Raw genomic sequence first — 23,566 nt, forward strand, 5'->3', positions numbered from 1 at the left:
GGAGAGTGTACAAGTGCAACCATCTTGTCAAAACACACTCTCACACAAAGTCGCATGCAGCTACACATGTACAAAACATATGCATGCACAATGACACGCTAACACATACATTCACACACACACACACACACACACACACACACACACACACACATAAGAAGGCATACAGGCACTCAAACATGCACTCACATATACAGGCATACAAACATCCTGTATAAGACCACATACGCATGCATACATGTGCAAACATATGTTGAAGCAAGTACACACTGAGACACACACACACACACACACACACACACACACATACACACAAACAAGTGGTCAACTGTCCTTGAACGCTCTCCAACCTGACTTCTAACACAGCACAACTGCAATGTGATGACATGTGCACACACACACACAAACAAATGAACAGGATAGCGTACAAAAACATCTATTAAAGGCTCTGCACACATACAAGCAAGAGTGCACACACACACACACACACACACACACACACACACACACACCAATGCACACAGATGCATAACAACCCAAGCACAACACATCGGCTTTCAGACACTTACATGCTTGCATACACACACCACAACACATGCACAAATGAAGCTTTTTTCACGAGCACAGAGACACACGCGAATGCACACAGATGCACAGTGACGCAGGCATGCCACACACACACACACACACACACACACACACACACACACACACACACACACACACACACACACACAAATATACAAAACAAGCAGGTTTGCGCACAACCGAACATATTTTAAATGATATGCGTAAGTAAGGAGGCAGACAGCTACAGGGACAGAGATACTGATGCAAACATGGCAAACATTCATTGAGACACACACACACACACACACACACACACACACACACACACACAATGAGAGCAGTGATTAGCCCAGCTGTTGTGCTTGTGTTTATGGGAGGGATTGTTCTTCCTGGCTGAAGATTGGAAATCCCAGTGGGACTCTCTGTCTCTTAGGTTCCTACCTGTTTACAGATGTCTGTCTGTCTGTCTGTCTCTCTCTCTCTCTCTCCCTCTCTCTCTCTCTCTCTCCCACTCTCTCTCTCTCTCTCTGTCTTCCAATGTCCCAATGGATTTATAGAGTTGCTATAGATCAAATACAGGCTTGATCTCTTTTCTCTCTGTCTGTCTCTCGCTCTCTTTTGCTCCCTCTCTTGTTTGCTTTCCGGGTCCCAATGGAAATAGTTTGAAGAGATGAAGTACAGGATTGATCTCTCTCTCTCTCTCTCTCTCTCTCTCTCTCTATCTCTCTCTCTCCCTCCGCATCCCTCTCTCTTCCTGAGACAAACTATAGCAAAACAGCAGAAAGGTAAACAGCTTTTCAGAGGGGAGCATGCATCACACCTGGAGTCGTATCCAGGTGTGTGTTTGCATGCGTCTTTGTGTGTGTTTCTATCATCAGTGTCGTGTATCTCCAATTTTTCAGTTAAAATTCTTCTTTTTCATTTTTTCACTGCTGCCATCAGAGCTGAAGCCAGACCAAAATTTTTTACTGACATCCAAAAAATCCAAACCCTTTTGCTGAGGTCTGAGGTTCTTCCCCCCAGGGGGAAAAATTTGTCCAGTTAAAACCAATTTCTTGCAATTTTACAGTAGATTTGCATAATTTATGTCCACATTAAACTGCAAAAAAAATGACTTAGTGCCCGGCAATTCCAGTGATCACAAGACTTTAATTATAACGATAAAATGTGATTTGGGGATTTGGCAGCAAGGCCTCCTGAAGAGCTGCTGGGTGCTGCAGAGCATTCTGAGATCTGTTCTGCAATTCACTAACAGACACAACAGCAGACCAGAGGAATCTGATAGAAGGCATTTTGTACAAAGTCATGGCATCAATTTATTGCTCCAATTGCTCGGAATTGCTTGTTTACAAGCCTGAACACTGAAGCCACTGGCTGAATGCTGGACTTCAGTTTGATATCAGATTCCACTGTCATCCGTATGTGATCAACCCCGTTTTCCGTATTCATAGTTTTCCCATGATGTCACATGCATTTCCTACCAATATGCTGCTTTACAATTTCCTGATATCAGACAGAATTGTCAACTCGTTCCACTCCATTTCCATCTTCAGTCTGACATTGCCTCCACTCTAATTGATTTCCGTGGGGGAGGGGGATTCGATTTTCCCTAACCAATCACTAGAGACCGACGTATCCGCCTGAATCTAACGTCATTTTAAGTCGACACTGATGCGAAAAAAAAAACATCTCCCCTTTGAATAAATGCCTTCAAAGCAGAGTGCTGTTCAGATTTCAAAGTAATTGGTACTTTTAATGGATTTAGAACAGCCTGGATAGCAGCTTCTATCTTGTCTATAGCGGTCGCCATTGTTGTTATTACTCCTCCTTGGTTCCGGCGCACAGCTTGACAACAGCTTGATGATGGCGTTAGTCCCGCCCGTGGCTCTGATTGGCTAATCATTAGTCCCCCCCGGCGCTCATTGAACCGATCATTTTTCAAACCGAGAGAAACCGCTGTTTCATGTCACGATGCCAGACCAGAATCAGTCAACTGGTGGAGTGGGCGGATTCAAAGGTCTGGACCCAGGCAAGCTTTACCATACACACAGCTCATTGGTTATTTTCCTACCAAGATGGCTGTGTGTGTGATGTAACAGAATACTATGAATAGAAACACACAATTAACTTAAACTGGCACAGAAAAAAGAAGAAAAAATTGGCTTGATTTTTGCAAAAAGCCTTTAGTTAAATAATAAATCAATTTTTATAATTACCTAACTTAATCTGACAACACAAGTGGCAGAGAAGCCAGTTTATGAGGAAATATCCCACCACCTATTGTTACATATAATTACATAATATCTATAAGTAAGAACTGAAAGTAAATCCATAAATGTTAGTAATCCATACTCTTTCCCACTCATTAAATCTTTTCAATATGTTGAAATTATAAGCAGCATACATGGACATAACCCTGTAATTGTTTACAGTATATTTTATAGATTTTGTTTTATTATTCTAACTATTTTTATTATTTCTACAGTTTTTAATTGCCTATTTTTACATTCTACATGTCGGCTTATATTCTGCTTTCTTTTTCCCTGCTGTTGCTTTTACTCTTGCTGCTGCAGCGGCCTGATTTCCCCACGGTGATCAATAAGGTTTTGCCTCATTATCACATCTCAACTCTCATTTCATAAGCTGTACCCATTTTTCAGAATTAACCGGCCTGTTTGACATGATTTCTGGAAGCCTTTTGCATTTTTCACAATGTGTTTCAAACCATGTCCGCTTTAGAAATCCAGTTTCCACATTTAAAGGAACAAAAACCTCAGAGTGGCTGCAGTGCCCGCATGAAAAAACTGTTTTATCACTTCTGCACTCCTGTCAGCAGTCAACCCTCTGACCCACACACACACACACACACATGACTCTATGTGTGTGTGTGTGTGTGGGTCAGAAGGTTGATGGCTGTCTGAGGAGGCTGACAGGAGTCCAGAGGTGATGAAACAGTTTCTTCATGTGTGTGCTGCAGTGTGTGCAGCCATGTAGCTGAAACCCATTTGTACTGTGGATGACATGAAATTGCTTTGTGTGTGTGCGTGTGTGTGTGTGTGTGTGTGTGTGTGTGTAACAGTCACGTAACAAAAAAAATCCATTTGTAATTTCAAAGACAGAGATGGCTGCTGCCTAACAAATCCTTTTGTAATGTGATCGACTTGAGGCTGAGCGCATGTTTGTGTGTGTGTGTGTGTGTGTGTGTGTGTGTGTGTGTGCGCACGCGTACATGTGCCTACCTGTGTGTGTGTGTGTGTGTGTGTCTGTCTGCACATCTGTATATAACAATTACACTTATGGTTGACACAACAATTACACTTTCATTCACTGCCACTGGCCCTTGTGTTCCTGTGTGTGTGTGTTTGTGTGTGTGTAGGTGTGTGTGTGTAGGTGTGTGTGTGTGTGTGTGTGTGTGTGTGTGTGTGTGTGTGAGTCCCATTCATAATTCAGCTGTCATGTTGCTGCTGGACCTTGTGGCGTTAACTTCGGCCGCATGGAGGAGGATTTTCTCTCTGCTTTCCTCTGCACACACACTCAGAAACACACACACACACACACCATCCTTTAGCATTGCACATGAATTATGGATTTCAGCCCAAACTGCATTCATATATCCGCTGGATTTTAAGGTAATTGTTTGACCAAGGCTGACCTTTCACCTCAGACCGAATCTCGTTGTTAATCTCTTCCTTTGTGTCTCGTCTCACGGCGTTTCCTCAGCTGCTCGATCGGCCGTTCTTCATCTCGTCAGGATTAACACGTCAGGCGGTTAATTCGCCGGGCCGAGCGGCTCCGTGACAAAGTCCTCAGTGTCATTAAATTACAAGGAGGATGGTGTCAGATAGGCGGGCCGGAGAAATGATTTGGTACGGAGCTGTGAGGAGAGCGGCAATTACTCTTCATGATCGGGCTGTCATTCACCAGAGAGGGAGGGAGAGGGAGGGAGAGAGAGAGAGAGAGAGAGCTGACACACTATCTTCAGGAGTGAATGCAGTAAAAACTAAAGGAAATGTTATCTATCCCATCTATCTATCTCTCTGACTTTGACCAAGACACTGCGTCACTCATCTGTCATCCATCTGTAATGCCTGTCTCCCATCCTGATATTCAGACTGAACGGTCATTTTGTTCCCACTCCATTATTCAGCCTGACATTGCCTCCATGTTAGCTGTTTTTTTTCCACTAGTGACTGATGTATCCGGCCGCTCTGATGTTATTTTCAGTCACACTGATGCCGGGAGTATTTACTAATAAAACACTTTACGATAAGGGTCACTAATTAACAGTTAAATAATGCAGTGATTCTCAACCTTTTTCTTATCAAGGACCCTGTAATTTAGTCCACATCGGGACCACGGACCCCCCATTTGATGAGATTTTGTCTCTTGGACCCAAATCTGTGAATATTTTTAATGTTAGAAATGATTTTGTCCAGAATCCCATGACTATCTGTATTGTAGGTAGAGAGATAACAGAGAAACTATGATCAAAACAGTCATTCTTCTACATTCTCCAATTGTGTTAACTTCTTGTAAATGAAATAATGCTGAAGTTTAACCATTCATCAATTTGACAGGGGACCCCCTGGAACCCCCTCATGGACCCCTGGTGGTCCACGGACCCCACGTTGAGAACCACTGAACTAATGTGTCTGGTAATCATTTACTTCACTTCATTTATGTAATAGTTTATAAAGACGACTATTAAATAATGTATAAATTAATACCTTAGTTAACATGAACACCATTAGTAAATTACACATTAGTTAACTGTTAATTAAGGGTTAGTTAATACTTATTAAGCATTAACTAACCCTTATTAAGCATTAACTAACGCTTAACTTAGTGACCCTTATTGTAAAGTGTTACCACCAAGTTTTTGACAAAAATATCATCTTTACAAAGAGAATATGTTGGTTATTGGGGGTGATTTCAACAAATATAATAAATAAACGCCAATGAAAAACCTTGATTGTTTTTCAGAGCGAAAGAAACACCAGACTCTCTGAACCGCTAAAAAAAAAATCTGAAAAGTGGGCGGAGTCTGGAACCAGCCTAACTTTCTCCTCCCTCTTTCCTATTCATTTGTTTCCATTTTATGTATCTATAGTGTGAGTGTGTGTGTGTGTGTGTGTGTGTGTGTGTGTGTGTGTGTGCACGCAACACAGCTTCATGAAATCATGTGAAGTAAGCACAAACTCTGAAACTTTAGATTACGTGTTGTGGACACAAATTTCTGTGAAGATTTCAGTGACGATTTTCCGATTTTCTCCTGTTCCTCCTATTAAAATGTTCATTGATGTTTAAGTTTAGGCAGCTAAAACTGTGGTTAAGGTTAGGGTTAGGGTTTTGGTCACGATTAAATAAGAAATGTCACTGAAAATGATATGTATTATGAATGCTACTGAAAAAGAACCTGACTGTCCAGCTCTGTCTTTCCTGGATAAATAAAAGTTTTCAAAAGGTAGCAAAAAGAAAAACAGACCCTGAAAACGTATATTTCCATGGTAACATCGCCTCTTTAGCTTTCAAACCCAGCACAGCCAGTCCTCAGCGTGAAGTCGACCCCGGAGCAAGGAGAGCGTTTTGGGAAGCACAAAAAAAAAAAAAAAAAAAAGTGTTAAAGAGAAGTTGTTTTCAGAGGCTGCGGGGTGGAAGGGGAATGGGAAGTCGACCTGAGAAACGGTAAACACAGACGCTGAACTCTGTTCCTTAGCAACCAACAAAACACAGCAAAACCATCGCTAGCATGCAGAGAGGAGGAAGGAATTTCAGTTCATGGTTCAAGGAGAAATTAACTTCAATGATGAATTTTAGAGAAAAGTGTGGGGAAAGCTTATCGGATTTTGTCGAAACTCGGTGGAACGACGCATCTCACCTCTTTGTTTGACATACTGGTTGCTGATTGGCTCAGAGGGCGTGTGCATTATTTGTTAAGGACGACATGTTTACTGTTGTGTTGTCTGCTGTTTCCTGAGGAAGACAGATGGCAGGCGGGCAGAAAGACAGACTGTCACACCTCAGGCAGGCAGGCAGGTAACATGGCAGGCAGACAGTAAATGAGTCAGCTAGTCACTTGCCAGTTGCTAGCCAGTCAACAAAACAGCCAAACAAGCAGCCAGCCAGGAGAACAGGGAGTCTGTCAGTCTTTCAGTCCATCAAACAGACAGATGGAAAGAAAGAAAGTCGATGGTTTCTTAGAAGAGGAGGGCAGGCAGACAGAGAGACACGCAGTAAGACAGCCAGTATTTTAACGAGTCAATCAGACACACAGCAAGTCAGTAAGTCAGTCAGATAGTGCTGAAACGATTTGTAGATTTATCGATTAGTCGATCGACAGAAACTTAAAGGTCCCATATGGTGTAAAACAGGATTCCTCCTTGTCTCCTTTATAGGAGAAAAAGGAGGAAACATGGTGAAAGTATCAAAACGCACGGGTCACCAACTAAATCCACACAATGTCATTCTTGCTTGACACTTTCTTATTCAATCTGCCATCTTGTACTGTGAAAGAGGACCACAATGGAAATACGTCCTCGGGCTTTTTTGTGTATGTTAATCCTCGACAATTTTAAAAAATCTTATATGGGGACTGTTATCATGATTAGTCTATCATGTATGTTTTTCAATTTTTGTCAAATAAATCTATCTATCTATCTATCTATCTATCTATCCTTATTAGAAAAGCGAGCCTCTAAACGAGCCGTTTGGACTTCCGTAACTTTGTGGCGTCACAAAGATTCGCTCATTATCATTTTTGTAAGAAATAATAGACTAACAAAGTGTTTTTTTCAAAGCGGTTGAGCGGTTGTCATTGTTTATTAACCGGAGAGTTTTCCCTACCTGTAGCCACCGGGCCGCGGCGTCTCACGTTTCACTCTCGAAGCGGTTAGCCAATCGGAACAGAGGGGTCGTTAATATTAATGAGCCTTAAAGACACGGCGACAGAAACAGCCTGTTCTTGGTAAGACTCAGAGAGATGCTGGAAAATGAACGTGGAAAAATGGATTGAGAGTGTTTTTGGTGCCTGACACCACACACACAGCTTTGAATGGACCTCAAGACACAAAATAAAACTCTGGAAAGTGGAAAAATATGGGACCTTTATTGGGTATCATTTTGATAATCGTTTCAGTCATTTATCAAGTAAAAATTCCAAACATTTCTTGGTTAGAGCTTCACAAATGCTAAGATTTGCTGCTTTTCTCTGTTTCAGATCATTATAAAATAAAATACTTTGGCTTTTTTGGCTGCTGGCCAAGTCAGCAAGTTTAAGAATCATTTTAACAACAGATTAATCAATGATGGAAATAATTGTTACTTGCAGCCCTACAGCCAGCCAAGTCATCTCTTGCTTGATTGCCCACTCTTCTGCTGTCTATCTCTCTATCTCTCTCTCACTCCATCCTTTAATTTTCCTGTTTATTTCCTCTCTGTCTCTTTCTGTCCATGTACAGTTCACTTTCTTTCACTCTCTCTCTCTCTCTCTCACACCAGCTGGCAAAGTATTTTATTCATTCATTTCTTTTCTTTTTTTTTTGTGAATCATGATGTAGAAAATTACAAAAGCTGAATGGGAAATCCCTCAATACTGCAAAAAAGTTTTTACGCTCGCTCGAGGGAGAAAGTGTTTTTGGCGATAAAGAAATTCTGAAATAAACAGAGATGGAAACACATTTGTCAAATAAATAATAACGTGCTGTACAACATCTGTCCAGCGTGACCTACCAGACATTTCACTCTGGTTGTGGTTGTACAGTCATTAGTTGGTGCATTAGAATATCACCAAGGTCAGTTTGTTTTTTGTTTTCATGAAATATCAAACATCAGCTGAGACTAAAGAACAACATCTTGCCCAATGCTAATCAATTCCTGAAAGACGCTTCACATTTCACATTTCATGCTCTTTTGACATTCAGAAGCCGACGTATTGATGGAAACCTAATTGCCATTTTTGTGACATTTCAGAAGTTTGCATAAAATTTGCTTGACAGCTGGAAGTAAACATCGCCTCTCTCTCTCTCTCTCTCTCTCTCTCCCTCTCTCTGTCACCGTTGCTCTCTTTGCCGCTTTCTCGTTTCCTCCCGCCCCCTTCATCTGTTAATTTCTCTCTCTCCCTCCCTCATCCTCTCCTGCTTTCGCTCGCGCTGTCATTTTCTCGCTTTTCCATACTGTGTGATTTCTCTCTTTATTTCCTCTCCTCCCCTCCTCTCTCTCTCTCTCTCTCTCTCTCTCTCTCTCTCTCGTCTCTCTGTCAGTTACCTGTATGACGCAGCAATTAGCTTCTATGATGGCAGCAATTAAGAGGAGGGAGGACAGGAGGCGGGTGTCGGTGTTGTTTCTCAGTTTTCTTGTCTTTTCCAGCCACTTCCCTTTCTCACAGGCCTTAAAAACTCCTAAAATTTAAGATTTTAAGGCCTTAAAAAGTATATAAATGTCTTAAAGCTATGTTTTTGCTCTGGATTTTTCAGACAAACCCCATTGTTCGTCTGAAATTGGTGCTTCAATGACGTTTTATGAAACAAAATTATACAGCAAATCTGAATGTGCGACAGAAAAAAGACCCGTTCAAAAACACAGTAAACATTTATTATTGCAGATTGTCTGTGTTCGCCGTCTGCTTCTTCAGTGCAGATAGTTTAAAAAAAAAAAAAGTATTTTAAAGTCTTTAGTTTGTCTTTCTTCTTCCCTCCCTTCACTTCTCCTCCAGTGGCAGAAATGTTCTGTGGTTCCAGCAGAAGAAGAGAAGCAGAGGGAGGAGTGAAGTTTGGGAGCAGGGTGAAAGGTTTCTCTGGTGCTGGCTGGTAACACACACACACACACACACACACACACACACACACGCACACACACACACACACACTGTACACACTGTGTGGGACTGGTATGGCGGCAAGGGATATAAGTGACCATGACAGCGAGAGGGTGTATCTCATTATTGCAGGCAGAGAGATGGAATTGTGGGTGTGTGTGTGTGTTTAAAGTGTGCTTGGGTGTGTGTGTGTGTGTGTGTGTGTGTGTGTGTAAGTAAGACAGATTTTGTTTTACAGAGAGAGAAATAGAGTGAGTGTGTATGTATGGTATCTGTGTATCCATCATCATCATCATCAGGCTCTGAAAGATAACTGTGTGTATATATGAGAGTGTGTGTGTATATGAGAGTGTGTGTATATGCATGTGCTGTGCGTGTGCGTGTGTGTGTGTGTGTGTGTGTGTGTGTGTGTGCGGTTGTGTCTCATTATCCACTAACAGATAGATGGTGGCTTCTCTCCTAAGTGAGGATCAGATTCACCATTAAGATAAAGGCTATTCGATACCACACACACACACACACACACACACACACACACACACAGAGGTTTGCAATAAGACAGAAAGACAAACATTGTATCTTGATGCTTTGCTGTATTTTGAGGTTTCCACTCCATTCTGCAGCTATTTTGCGTCCCTCCAAGAAAACAGTTGATTTAATTAAACTGAGGACACAAAATGGCGTTAAACTGTAGACTGAGGAAAGAAAAGACAAGAAAAGAAAAGAAAAGAAAAGAAAGAAACACCCCAAATATCCTCATACACCACCCCAACCTGCAATGAGCTCCTGTCCAACACATCTGAAGCCAAGGCAGCGTTCCTCCGCTGTCATTTACAAAATGGTGTGAAGCATGAGCTGTCAGTGAGAAAACAACAAGATTCTTTTTTTTTTTTATTTTTTTTTTTTACATAACAGAGTAAATATTTGGAGGGATGGAGGCAGGAGGGGGGGGAAAGGAGAAGTGAGGGAACAAGGAGACGAGGCTTGGGAAGGGGGAAGGAGGGAGGAAGAACACAAGGAAGGAAGGAAGGAAGGAAGGGAGCAATTTAAACCTTTTTACTGGCCATGTGATGTCATGGTAAATACAAAAAGTAGGTAAACTCCAGTTGGTGGTCAACATAAGGCAAAAACACACCAGTATAAACACAAATGAGTAATATTTCATAAAACCTTTAATTTACACTGTTTTCTCCATCAAGCTCCATCAGTTTGATCCCACTCACTAAAATGTGTGAATTTCAGTCCTATAGAGACGGCAAATTGAGTTCAGCTGGGTTTCCCCTCCAGTATGTTCCAGGATGTGATGCTGAAATGAAGTGATATGATATGAAATGATGAAAAAAATAAATCATCTTCTTAATTTGAATTTGCTTGTCCAGTCTGACACCCCGGGCTTTAATCTACCTGTTAAAGTTTAAATGTAAGCACTTTTACTCCTGTCTGTAGCCACTGGGCCAACAACACCGCAGACACCTGTCAATCAAAACAGCGTCATGGAGCCAAAACATCGCCGTGAAAGTTTCTGGAAGAAGTGAATAGACGAGTTCAAAAAGTTCGAAAATCACTGAAATGCAAGAATATATATTCCCAATGCCATGAAATGCCACTGCATAATCAATAATAACACTTGTCAATCAAACAGTGTCATCGAGCGGGACACTGAGCAAGAGTTTCTAAACTACTGCACGATCAGGGAAGATGATACAAAAATGATCAATAAAATGATCATTCTGATCAATGAAATGTTGGAATATTTAATACTAAGTACATGAAACAGCACTAATTAACAAGGAATGAGACTTTTCAATCAAAACCATGTCATGCAGCAAGACACCCTGCTCTAAGAGGCTCTAAATGTCAAAAAAAAATTAAAACATAATTAAAATGTAAGAATATGCTTTGCAAATTACAGAAAATGTCACTGTATAATAAAGAATGCCACCTGTCACTCAAAACAGTCAGTGCCATGGAGAGTTTCCAAATGATCAGGAAAGATGATCCAAAAAACGTTATCAAAGACAAGCAAGCGCGGATATGTTTCACTTAACAAATTACACAACAAATTAAACAAGCAAGAAATTATTATACAACTAAGTGTTTGTCATAGATACACATGAATATTCATCGCTGAGCTGATTAAAAAGCGTTTAACACCAACCACCTTCGTCTGTTTCTCACAGCATTAATGAACCTCGCTCTGCAAACTGGATCAGAACGAGGCAGCGTCTTTTACAAAGGAACAGTATTGTAATCAGCCAAACACAAAGAAATCCTGTGTGTTTGTGATGGGAGCGTATCTATGTTCCCAGGGTCCTATGTTCCCAGGGTCCTATGTTCCCAGGATCCTATGTTCCCAGGGTCCTATGTTCCCAGGGTCCTATGTTCCCAGGATCCTATGTTCCCAAGGTCCTATCTTCCCAAGGTCCTATCTTCCCAGGGTCCTATGTTCCCAGGATCCTATGTTCCCAGGGTCCTATGTTCCCAAGGTCCTATCTTCCCAGGGTCCTATGTTCCCAGGGTCCTATGTTCCCAGGGTCCTATGTTCCCCAGTTCTACATACAGTATGTGCTCTCCCAGGGTCCTATGTTCCCAGGGTCCTATCCTATGTTTAATCCTAACTCTAAACCCTAACCCTAACCATAACTAACCAAATTAAGCGAATACAGAGCTGGGGAACATCTTTTTCAGGTTCCCATAGAGCTGGGGAACATAGGACCCTGGTAACATAGGACCCTGGGAACAGGACCTTGGGAAGATAGGACCCTGGTAACATAGGACCCTGGTAACAGAGGACCTTGGGAACATAGGACCCTGGTAACATAGGACCTTGGGAACATAGGGCCCTGGTAACATAGGACCTTGGAAACATAAGACCCTGGGAACATAGGACCCTGGGAGCATAGGACCCTGGTAACATAGGATTTTGGGAACATAGGACCCTAGGAACATAGGACCTTGGGAACATAGGACCCTGGTAACATAGGACCTTGGGAACATAGGACCTTGGGAACATAGGACCCTGGGAACATAGGACCCTGGTAACATAGGACCTTGGGAACATAGGACCTTGGGAACATAGGACCCTGGGAACATAGGACCCTGGGAGCATAGGACCCTGGTAACATAGGATTTTGGGAACATAGGACCCTGGTAACATAGGACCTTGGGAACATAGGACCTTGGGAACATAGGACCCTGGGAACATAGGACCCTGGTAACATAGGACCCTGGGAACATAGGACCCTTTGTCATGTTCCCATTATGTGCCATATAAATCTGGGGAACATAGGACCCTGGGAACATAGGACCCTGGGAACATAGGAATGACTCCTTTGTGATTCATGAGCAGATCAGTGTTCAGATCTGCAGTTTCTTCACCTCAGCGACCAATTAACATCTCAGAGACGGAGCTGAGAGGTTGAAAGCCGAGACTCGACTCGACTATCGATATGCACACGGTGACAGCACAGAATGAACGAAGAGATGGAACGATAGAAATAAATGAGAGGGGAGCAGTAGAATCTTAATAAAAGGCTAATAGAAGATCATCAGTCTCTTTAGTTCCGGTAGATGAAGAACAGATCTCACTGTTCCCTGCCAGCATGATCTCATAAAAAGTAATGAAACGAGAAGAAACTCTGAAAACACAGATTGTGAAAATGACATTCCTCCGACACAAGCTGGATTCTGTGACAACAGCAAGAATTGGACACGACATTTTCAGCTTCTATACCTTTTTTTTTTATATATATATGCATATTTGTACATAGTAGTTAGATGTTTAGGTTTACCTCTGTCCATTTTGTTGTCCTTGTTTTTAGCTGTATATTTATTCTGTGTAAGTACATTGTGAGCAACGGAAAAACCGGAGTCAAATTCCTTGTATGTGTACATACTTGGCCAATAAAGCTGATTTTGATTCTGATTCTGATTCTGAAGGTCGGCTAACGGTTAAGCTTACGCAACTAAATCAACTTGGTTAAAGGAATAGTTCACCCAAAAATGAAAATTCAGTCATTATCTACTCACCCCCATGTCAGGAGAAAATCGGGTAAAGTTTATTAGTCCATACAATAGTCCCAGAATTCCCAGCTGAAGTATGTTGCAGCTTTTCCCAAAATTAATCACAAGGGAGTCATTCCTATGTTCCCAGGGTCCTATGTTCCCCAGATTTATATGGCACATAATGGGAACATGACAAACGGTCCTATGTTCCCAGGGTCCTATGTTCCGCAGTTCTACATATGTGCTCTCACAGGGTCCTATGTTACCAGGGTCCTATGTTCCCCAGTTCTATATAGCACATAATGGGAACCTGAAAAAGATGTTCCCCAGCTCTGTATTCGCTTAATATGGTTAGTTAGGGTTAAACATAGGACCTTGGGAACATAGATGCTCCCCTCCAAAACAACTGAAGTTGCAGGAGACCTGTCTTCAGTCTTCAAAAAATAACGGAAAATAACCATAAAATGGCTCCATGCAGCTCTCACAGCAGACTCTGAGTCTCTCGAAGCCAACCGATCCCAAAGTGACTTGAAAAAAACGACATTTACACCATTATTTAACCTAAAATTGCCACTCTAGCTGTTATTTCAAAATACGTAACGTCACGTTTGCGAGCACCCCGGGCCTCGATAGGTAAGACTAGCTCGAATTAGCAGAAACAAGACTTCCGGTTTGCCCGTTTAGCCTTCAAAATAAAAGCGCAAGTTTTTAAAATAGGTAGAAATACTGTTTTAAACCGATTACTTTGTATTTAATCGTCAAATTCAATAAGTCAGCACCCATATTAATGTTTGATGTCCACTTTAGTCTCTGTTCTGTATGTATTCTGCACAGTGTAATACATGCAGCGTTAAAATTAAAATAATTATGGCATTTTTCATTATTATTGTGACATCAAACATTAATATGGGTGCTTAATATGGTTGCTCGCTAACTTTACCTGATTTTCTACTGGCATGGAGGTGAGTAGATAATGACTGAATTTTCAACTATTAAAATATATTCTTTAAGGTTTGGGAAAGGTTTTGGCCATGGTTAAATAAGAAAAAAAATACAAATTTGACTCATTTTCACAAATCTGTGAAGTCAAACTCATCCGACCAAAACACCCTGACTGTCCACTGAGCTGCTTCAGTGTGACACTACTTGGGCTGGGAAAACAGATTTGTAACACTTTATGTTCCTCCAACACGTAATTTGGTTTTAACAAGTCGTGTTTATTTCACGTATTTGTGTGAGATCAGGCTTTGGTGCTGCTGATGACACAGTCTTCTGCTGTTGGCGGTGAAGTGCCTTGCTCAAGGGCACGTTGTTGAGGGAGGGAAGACAGTTTCTCATTCACATTCCTCGCCCAGATTTTCCCAGCAGATTTTCCCATCTTGAAAAATACATCAGTTTATTTTTTCCTTGAGCTGAAAGTTTACCGATCCTGAGGATGTTCCAGGGTCCCATGTGGAACATTCAGCACAGAAACTTGTAGACTTTTCTGGAAACTTTTTGGATGATGGCAGCTGAATTAAAGATGAGGAAGTCGAGGAATCAGCTGAACCATTTTCAAGTCCTTAGGAGGCGAAATGTCAAATATTCTCACCGGTTTTCTCAAAAGAATTTAGAAAATATATTTGGAAAAGATTTCAGAAATGTTCCAGACAGTTTCAAAAGTAAGCACCTTGTGTTTAAGACACTCTCACACACACACACACACGCACACACGCACACACACACCTAAATCTAACCCTAACACTAACCCTTTCAACAAGTCAAAGTGTTTCACAAAAGCCCCTCTCACACATGAAACCCGTAAAATTGGCCTATTAACTTTTCCGGTAAAGGCAGCAGTTTCTGTCATTCACACAAGACATGTACTTCCATTCACACAACTCTACACAATACTGTTAAATTCCCCTGCTGTCATTTCCCACAATCCACTTCTGTCCAATTTGACATTTTTGCCAATCCTTCGTCAAAAAAGCTCCAGCCTGTTGTCTAGTGGTTTGTCTTTCCCTCCTCCGTGTGTCTTTACAGGGAAGTTTTGTGTTTTCCAGGTCTGCTATACAGTAGCGCTATAGTTAACTCATCCACTTTGTAGTGTGTGTGTGTGTGTGAGTGAGTGTGTGTGTGTATGTGTGTGAGAGAGAGTGTGTGTGTGTGTGCCCTTTAAGTCTTATTTATATGTTACATATCTATATTATATCCATTTGCATTTCCATACAGCTAAATTTTTTATTTCTTCCAGCTAGTTTTCCAAGTTTGCTGTTGTGTAGTGCAACAGTAAACCCATCCTGTAAACTGTGTGTGTGTGTGTGTGTCCTGGTTTTGATCCTGCAGGTTTCTTATGTACCGGTGTCAAAGGGAGGGCAGCTCTATGCCTTTGTGTGTGTGTGTGTGTGTGTGTGTGTGTCTGAGTGTATAGAAGGATGAACGGAGCAGTTAGTCCAATGCAGCATTTAGTTTTCTTCTCTCGGTAATTAAGACGAGAGCTGTTAGTGTGTTTTCTGCCCTAATGAGAGAGGGTAATTAGTGAGTGGGGGTTATTTATTGTGTGTGTGTGTGTGTGTGTGTGTGTACGTGTGTATGCATAACTGTGTTCCGCCCTCTTTGTGTCTAAATGTGTATGTGTTTGTCTGTGGTGTGTGTGTGTGTGTGTGTGTAACACTCGGACTCTGTTCTCCAAGGTTTAACACACACACACACACATACACAGAGGTGTGAAATATAATAAAACAAGGATATCTCAGTATCAATATCAGTAAAGATTGATTTTTTTTTTCCAGAGCAATTTGACTGCTCAGCGGCTAAATCCACACAATGGGGACAAAATCGTTATTTTAATGAAAATCCTGCAGAACGCTTAGTCTGTGGAGGACGAGGTCAAGTCTGTGTTTCCCCCTGGAGCCAAACACTGCTGAGTGAAGCCAAGGTCTGTATGTAAAAACACACTCGTCTCATCAGGCTAAATCAACTGGGCCTGCAACAATCAGATTCGGAAATCTCAAATCAAAACTTTAAGGTCCAGTGCAATGAGAGTTGCATTTCTCAGTTTCATGGTATAATTGATTAACTGTAAGAAAGGACCTGTTAATGTAAAAGTTACCCAAATTATTCTAGCTGTCAGCATTGTGGAAATTTGACTTTAACAGCCTTTGAAAAACAGGTTTAGAATTCCAATCTACTTTCTGGTGTAAATGATGTCACCTACATCCTGATTGGTCGACAGTTTGCATAGTTAATCAGGTGTCCCATAGTCTGTCAGACAGTAGTAGGCGGCTACTTGCCAAACTAGCCAAAATCTCCGAACCTCCATTGTTGCTGAGTGCCGAAGGTCCAGCTCTGGATATTTGTTCCCAAAGACTCCCAAAGTCCTTCAAGCTTTGTACCATCTGACCATCAAAACAATAACATAAAATTCTTTATTCTTTATTCTTTATTCGGATCCCCATTAGCTTCCGCTACAGTGGTTGCTATTCTTCCTGGGGTCCACATAAAATTATACAAACACTGACAGCATACAGACATCGACTGACACCCCGTCAGTCTAGAGAAAATTACATAATTAAAGGTCAAGTAATCAAAATATCAGATAACTTAACCAATGCATGTACAGAGGTTACTAAACAAACTAATGAGTTGAAATCCCAAACAAAACATCATAGCAGGTGGCATCATTCCTGTTGTGTGGCCTCTCTCATTAGTTTCTGTTGGAGTGATTTTTTGAATAGGTATTTGCTTCTGATTTGTTGAATGTGTGTAAGTAATGAGTTCCACTGGCCGGAGGCTCTGTAAATGACTTTTGAGTTTTTAAGTTGATTTGTTTTTGGCTTTGGAAGTTCAAGATGACCCATGCTGACCTGTCTAGTCTGATGATTGTGCTTTAGACCTGTCCGTACAAGTTCTGTGAAGAAGTCCAGTTTTCCGTCTACTATTGCATTTCGGGCAAATATGAGAAGGCTGGATGTTAATTTAGCCTCAACGGTCAGCCAGGACAGACTGCAGTGCATCTTTGTGACATTAGTTTTAAAAGAGCAGTGAAGAGCTAGTCTTGCGGCTCTATAATAAAAATAAAAATAAAATAAAAATAAAATGATGTTCCTTAGAAATGAACATCAAACTTGAAATCATTGCACTGGATCTTTAAGAATGAAATACAAACTGCCTCCTAAACATCAGTGCTCTGTCCAGAAACAGGTTACTGATGTCACCTTACAGGAATTCTGGGTACTGAACTTCAAACAGTTCCCCTCTCACTGCTGATTTGCTGAATTGCCAAGTGCAGCTTTAAACACAATAATGAGTCATTACAATTAAACCGTTAAACTTTGATGTACTGAACCAACTAACTTTATTCCCATTCAGTATGATGAAGCATCGGCCATTAAGACAGGGACCCAGCACCGCTTGGTGTGTAAAGAGAAAACTAAATAAACAGCATCCCCATCATTATTAAAGAGGCATAAGAGAGTAATGAACAATCAAATGAACCTGCTCACACAAACAAACATTTCTGATGCTTCAGACACAGTGAAGAGGAACAGCAGGGACTTGGAGAGGGAGAGAGAGGGAGAGAGAGAGAGAGGGAGAGAGAGAGAGAGAGCGGCTGGCATACGGCACAGAGATGGATTCAAACCTGCGACATCTTGAGTACGTACAGTGATTCGCAGCCTCGTCCTTAAAAGCATACGGAGTAGGATTTTGCTGGTTGTGGCTTGTAAACACGACCTTCAAAGTTGACCCCTCCTAACTAGCTCAACAAGACATGAAGCCACGCCCCCTGAATGCGGTTGCCAGAACGGTAAAAACAGTAAAAAAGTACAAAAATATTACAGCGAGAAACACCAAGCAGACAAGATAAGTGCCAAAAGTGAATCTGGGGTTGGCGAGTACTGAAGGAGAGGATGGGGACGAAGAGTGACGCGGCCTGTTTTGGTTGGACAGGTAGGTGACAGTTAGCTTAGCCAGCTAGCTAGGTATCAGCTTTTCTACTACAACGAAGCTACGCTAACACACACACACTCTCTGTCCAGAACTCCAGTTCCTCTGTATCAGAGTTCAGGACCGCTACCGCAGCCAGCGAGGCTTTTAGATACAAACCGGTCCAGCGGTGGTTTTGGTTGCAGGCGGACACACACTGCTGCCAAAAGGTCGACGCCCGGAAACGTCCCAAACATTAATAAACTCCAGACAGAAGGCAGCAGGCTCTCTGCAGACACACACACTGTCACACTCTCCCGATGGGCCATAAGAAATGATTGACTAGGATAATTTTTGGATGAGTTTATTTCAAAAGGGGAAAAATCCTGCTCAGTATGGCTCTAATTTCTGATGTATTCGCTCAGTGACTCTCAACCTTTTTCATATCAAGGACCCTAATTTAGTCCACATTAGAGCCACAGACTCCCATTTGATGAGATTTTTGTCTCTCGGACCCAAATCTGAGAATATCTTTATTGCTAGATATGATTTTGTCCAGGATCCCATGAGTATATCTATCTGTATTGTAGCTGGAGGGATAACAGTGAATCAATGATTAAAATCGTCTTTCTTCTACATTCTCTAATTGTGTTAACTTCTTGTAAATGAAATAATGGTGAAGTTTAAGAATTCATCAGTTTGCTGGGGGACCCCCTGGAACGCCCTCAAGGACCCCTGGTGGTCCCCGGACCCCACATTGAGAGCCACCGTATCAGACAGTGCACAGTGGAGAGTAAGGACTATAAACAGAGGGGGGGTTGGAGTGCAGCAGAGGCCCAGGCTCAGACCCACATCATCACACAGTACATGATAACGAGCCCTAATCCTCTGAACCACGGCGCCCCCTGCCAAGGTCAAGCTTCTGTTTTCCCACTGGAGCCCGGGCCTTGGAAGAAGAGTGAATACAATCATACACCGCTAATACAACAGCGTAATGAGGAGATGCTGAAATAATGCAATTAAATTAAAGCGCTCATGTGTAAAAGATTATCCAGTCCGTTTAGTCGGAGGGGGAAACTGGAGTGTAATCAACAGAGACGTTACAGAGGGCAAATTAACGGCAGCTATTCTCTGCGTTTTAGCTCGGATTATTTTTTTTATGACGTTTCGGCTTTATTGGCCGGTGGAGAGCCAATAAAGACAGAGAGACAGAGGGGGGTTATGAGTGGGATTTAAACCTCTGATACTGCAGATGAAAGGTTTGTGTCTTCGCCCGCTGAGCCATAAGGACACTTCACTGCCTTCTGTTACGGCCGACGCCATTTAACACCGATGCTTTTATCCAAAGTGCCGTAAGTGCACACGTTTTTTTTTAGCCTGAATGGGGGAAGCTCTGACCAGTGGCACAGTTTTGTGAGAATTTAAAGTGATGTTGGACTTTGGTAGTACCTTGGGGTTGTGTATCTTCCTCCATGATAAAACCCCAAAATCTGTTATCTGTTGCTCTGGTTGAGGAGACTGGAGAATTGTGTTGTTTTTTTTCTCTCTCTATTCACTGCCATTATATGGCGGATTCTGACAATATATAAAAAAAACTATTCATGCTGCTGAATTGTGAAAAGTGAATCGCTTTCTTTATGTTTACTAAACCTTTCAGTTTGAAAAAGTGTAACAAAGAAATCCAGTCGAAGGAGGAAACTTATGATGATGGAACGAAGAAAATAATATGTTTATTGTAAATAGGTGAAAAAAAGATGGGAGACAGGACTTTGACAAAGCAAATTCTGCCAAAATATATATAAAAAAAACAAGTCTCTCACCTTTTTTCCCCTATTTACAATTATTGGTAAACGTGCTATTTTCTTCGTTCCATCGGCATAAGTTTCCTCCGACCGGATTTCAGTGTAAAACTTGTTCAAACTAAAATAAAATACTAAATTAATAAACATAAAGAAAGTGAATTTACTTAAAAATAACTCAGCAGCATGACTATTTTTTTTGTCAGAATCTGCTTTGTTCACATTCATTTATGTGCTATAAGTGTGATTTTCACACTGTTCCTCCATACAATGGCAGTGAATGGAGAGAGAAAAAAAAACACAATTCTCCAATCTCCTCTACCGGAACAACAGATCACAGAGAATCACCTATTTTGGGGTTTTATGATGGCCTGGAAGGTTCTACCAAAAACGGCACTTTAAATGACAACAACAAATGGGAATACAATCCTTTTTCAAGTTGTTTTTTTCAGGACTTCAGACTTCAGATACGCTCCTGATCTGCATCACGTCCCTGAAAGCTGCACCGAGCTTTGGACAGGCGTGATACAGAAAACACAACAAGGGAAATCAAAAGGTCCTTCGCAATCACTCAAGCTTCACCTTGAGCATGCTGATGGACACCTTGGGCTCTAGGAATTCTGGGATATCGACCGGTCATGTGGATGGAGACGGGTCAGTAGATAACCTTTGACCCGAACAATCCAATTGAAAAAGCCAACGTGATACCTGTTCTTATCCAATCAAGGTAGACATCACAAGGCTGAGCCCTCAAGACATAGAGGGCAGATAAAGGTGACAATAGATGGTTCAATATTCTGTTAATAATCAGAATAACAGCACAAACAGAACATTGGAACAGAATAGATGGAATAATAATAATAATAAATATATGTATAATAAAGTTTATTTGCACTTATCAAAAACCGAGTTACAAAACATGTAAAACCGAAAAAGAAAATAGCAAAAATAAAGTCAGAAGCCAAAATAAAACACATGGTTGACACATTAATTTCACATGAATGAAAGCAATGAAAAATAACACAATAAGGGAATAAAACACAGTTAACAGAAACTAAAACGAATAAAAGGCCTTTCGAAAGAACAATGTTTTAAGAATAAGTATAGAGGGATAAATATTACCCTATAATTAATTATTATTAGCCTCTAATGGCCAAGTAAATGTTTAATCTGTCTACTTTATTTGGTTGCAATACATAATCTTCTCTCTGCACATGTTCAGCTCGTACAAGTTTCAGGTCAAGTTTCAAGTCTCAAACACCAAGTGCGAAAAACAAAACTTTGAGAGATTAAAGATTCGTGGAACGCCTCGATTGCCAAAATGCTTGAAGCGACAGCAGAAATATTTTTTTTGAGGTGTGTGGTTGAATAATCCTGTTATGATTGTAGCAGGAGTGTATTCTGCTTCTGCCTAATTCAAAATAACAGCAGAAATGCATACATAGTGCACATGTCAGGATTGAGGGTACAACACTTTGTTTGGTTTGATTTGATTGAGTTTAGTTGAGCTCAGTTCCCTGTATTTTAGTTTACTGACTTTGTTGTTGTGGGGAAAAAGAGTTGCACTAATTTGGAGTTTCATTCAAAAATGATCCACCTTTTGAAAAAAGTGATTCCTCTTACAAAATTATTGATTGCACAAAATCAAACCAGATTCTAGTTCTTTTCACAGGATAATAGGTATTAAGTTGAATAATTAACTTTTTTTTCCCAAAATGGATACACAGCGTTTTGGAAATTAGCTCCTACTGTGGCGTCACAAAGGTTCGCTCATTATCATTTTTGTAAGAAATAATAGACTAACAAAGTGTTTTTTTCAAAGCGGTTGAGCGGTTGTCATTGTTTATTACTGGAGAGTTTTCCCTACCTGTAGCCGCCGGGCCGCAGCGTCTCACGTTTCACTCTTGAAACGGTTAGCCAATCGGAACAGAGGGGTCGTTAATATTAATGAGCTTTAAAGACACGGCGACAGAAACAGCCTGTTCTTAGTAAGGCTCAGAGAGATGCTGGAAAATGAACGTGGAAAAATGGATTGAGAGTGTTTTTGGTGCATGACACCACACACACAGCTTTGAATGGACCTCAAGACAGAAAATAAAACACTGGAAAGTGGAGAATATGGGACTTTTAAAGGATACTAGTTTTTCTGAGTGAAGCCACTGGATGACAAAATGATGGACATTTTTTCAAACTGAATCTGTTTTAGCGATTATAAACCTCAGGTAATGATTTTTTTTCCAAGATCGATATACTATTTCGGAAATTAATTTCTCATGTTGTCTCTGGCTGGGTCACACACACACACACACACGAGGTGGTAATGGATTTGTGTTAGAAGCTTTTGAACAGGGAAATGTCATCTGTATGCACCGGCTTGGTGTGACATTTGCATCGCAGGACATCGATGGCGGTCCTGACCCCGTTTGGTCCGATAGTGACCTTTGTTAATTGTATGCACTATAATTATCTAACACGACATAACTAACATCGTGATAGAAATACAAAACACACGTCAAGATTTGCTTCAGCGATCATCTGGAGATACGTGGTTTGGATGGGAATGTACCAGCGTGAGGCGACTGTGTATCCTTCATGTGTGTGTGTGTGTGTTTGTACCCGTGATTTTCCGTGTGTGTGGATAAGGGCTGACTTCGTGACTTCAAGTATCACTAACAGCCAATTTCAATTCATGCCCTGACTTTCATGTCACCGGCGAGAGCGGAGCAGCTGCTGCGGGTCGGCCGCCCCGAACAACGCCGAGGTCAAATTACTAAGAACCAGGAAGCGGGAGATAGTGCTCTAACACAGAGGCATCCTGATTGGACGAGGGGATCGGTGACCTTGGCAACTAGTCATTATCAGTAAGTCCCGGGGGGGGGCGGGGGAGCGGGGGAAGGGGGGGAGGGAGACTCCAGCAATCTGAGGTTTACTCCCCTTGAGGGAGAAAAGAGGGAGGAAGAGATAGAGATAGAGAGAGAGAGAGAAGGAGAGACACAGAGGGAGAGAGTTTCCAGGCCTTCCAGGGATCTCCCATCTTCCATTCCCATCGCTCCCATCGCTCCGGCTGTCACGGTAACGGTTACCATGGCGCTGAGTGGGAGGGATCACTCCGTCACCTCTCTCTCTCTCTCTCTCTCTCTCTCTCTCTTTCTCTCTCTCTCTTTTTTCTGTGTTTCTCCCCTCTTTCTCTTTTCTCCGAACGTCCCTGAATTAAAGACACACACACACATGCAGATGCACTCTCCCTCCCTCCCTCTCATTCCATCTGGCCTCCTCTCTTGTTTGTCCATGAAACACACACACACTCACACACACACACACACACACACACACTCACACACACACACACACACAGCCTTGGCAGCATGATGTTGAGTCGTCGACAGAAGATTAGCGAGAAACATCTAGTGAACTTCAAGGTCATTCCTCCCATCAGATGGAGACAGGGAGTGAACGGAGGAAGGAAGGGTTT

General features: G+C 41.6%; 1 non-coding gene across 1 annotated transcript; it reads right to left on the reverse strand.

Moving 5' to 3' along the window:
* Nucleotides 1-3,372: 3,372 nt before the first annotated feature.
* LOC139639592 (small nucleolar RNA SNORA64/SNORA10 family) lies at nt 3,373-3,471 on the reverse strand. The gene has a single exon (XR_011694873.1). It is a non-coding gene; the product is annotated as a small nucleolar RNA SNORA64/SNORA10 family (small nucleolar RNA).
* Nucleotides 3,472-23,566: the final 20,095 nt, after the last annotated feature.

This window comes from Centroberyx affinis, unplaced genomic scaffold (assembly GCF_046629955.1).
Source record: "Centroberyx affinis isolate AG114_WGS23_722 - 3 ecotype Tasmania unplaced genomic scaffold, CSIRO-AGI_Caff_v1 ptg007441l_1, whole genome shotgun sequence".
In the NCBI taxonomy this organism is placed as follows: Eukaryota; Metazoa; Chordata; class Actinopteri; order Beryciformes; family Berycidae; genus Centroberyx; species Centroberyx affinis.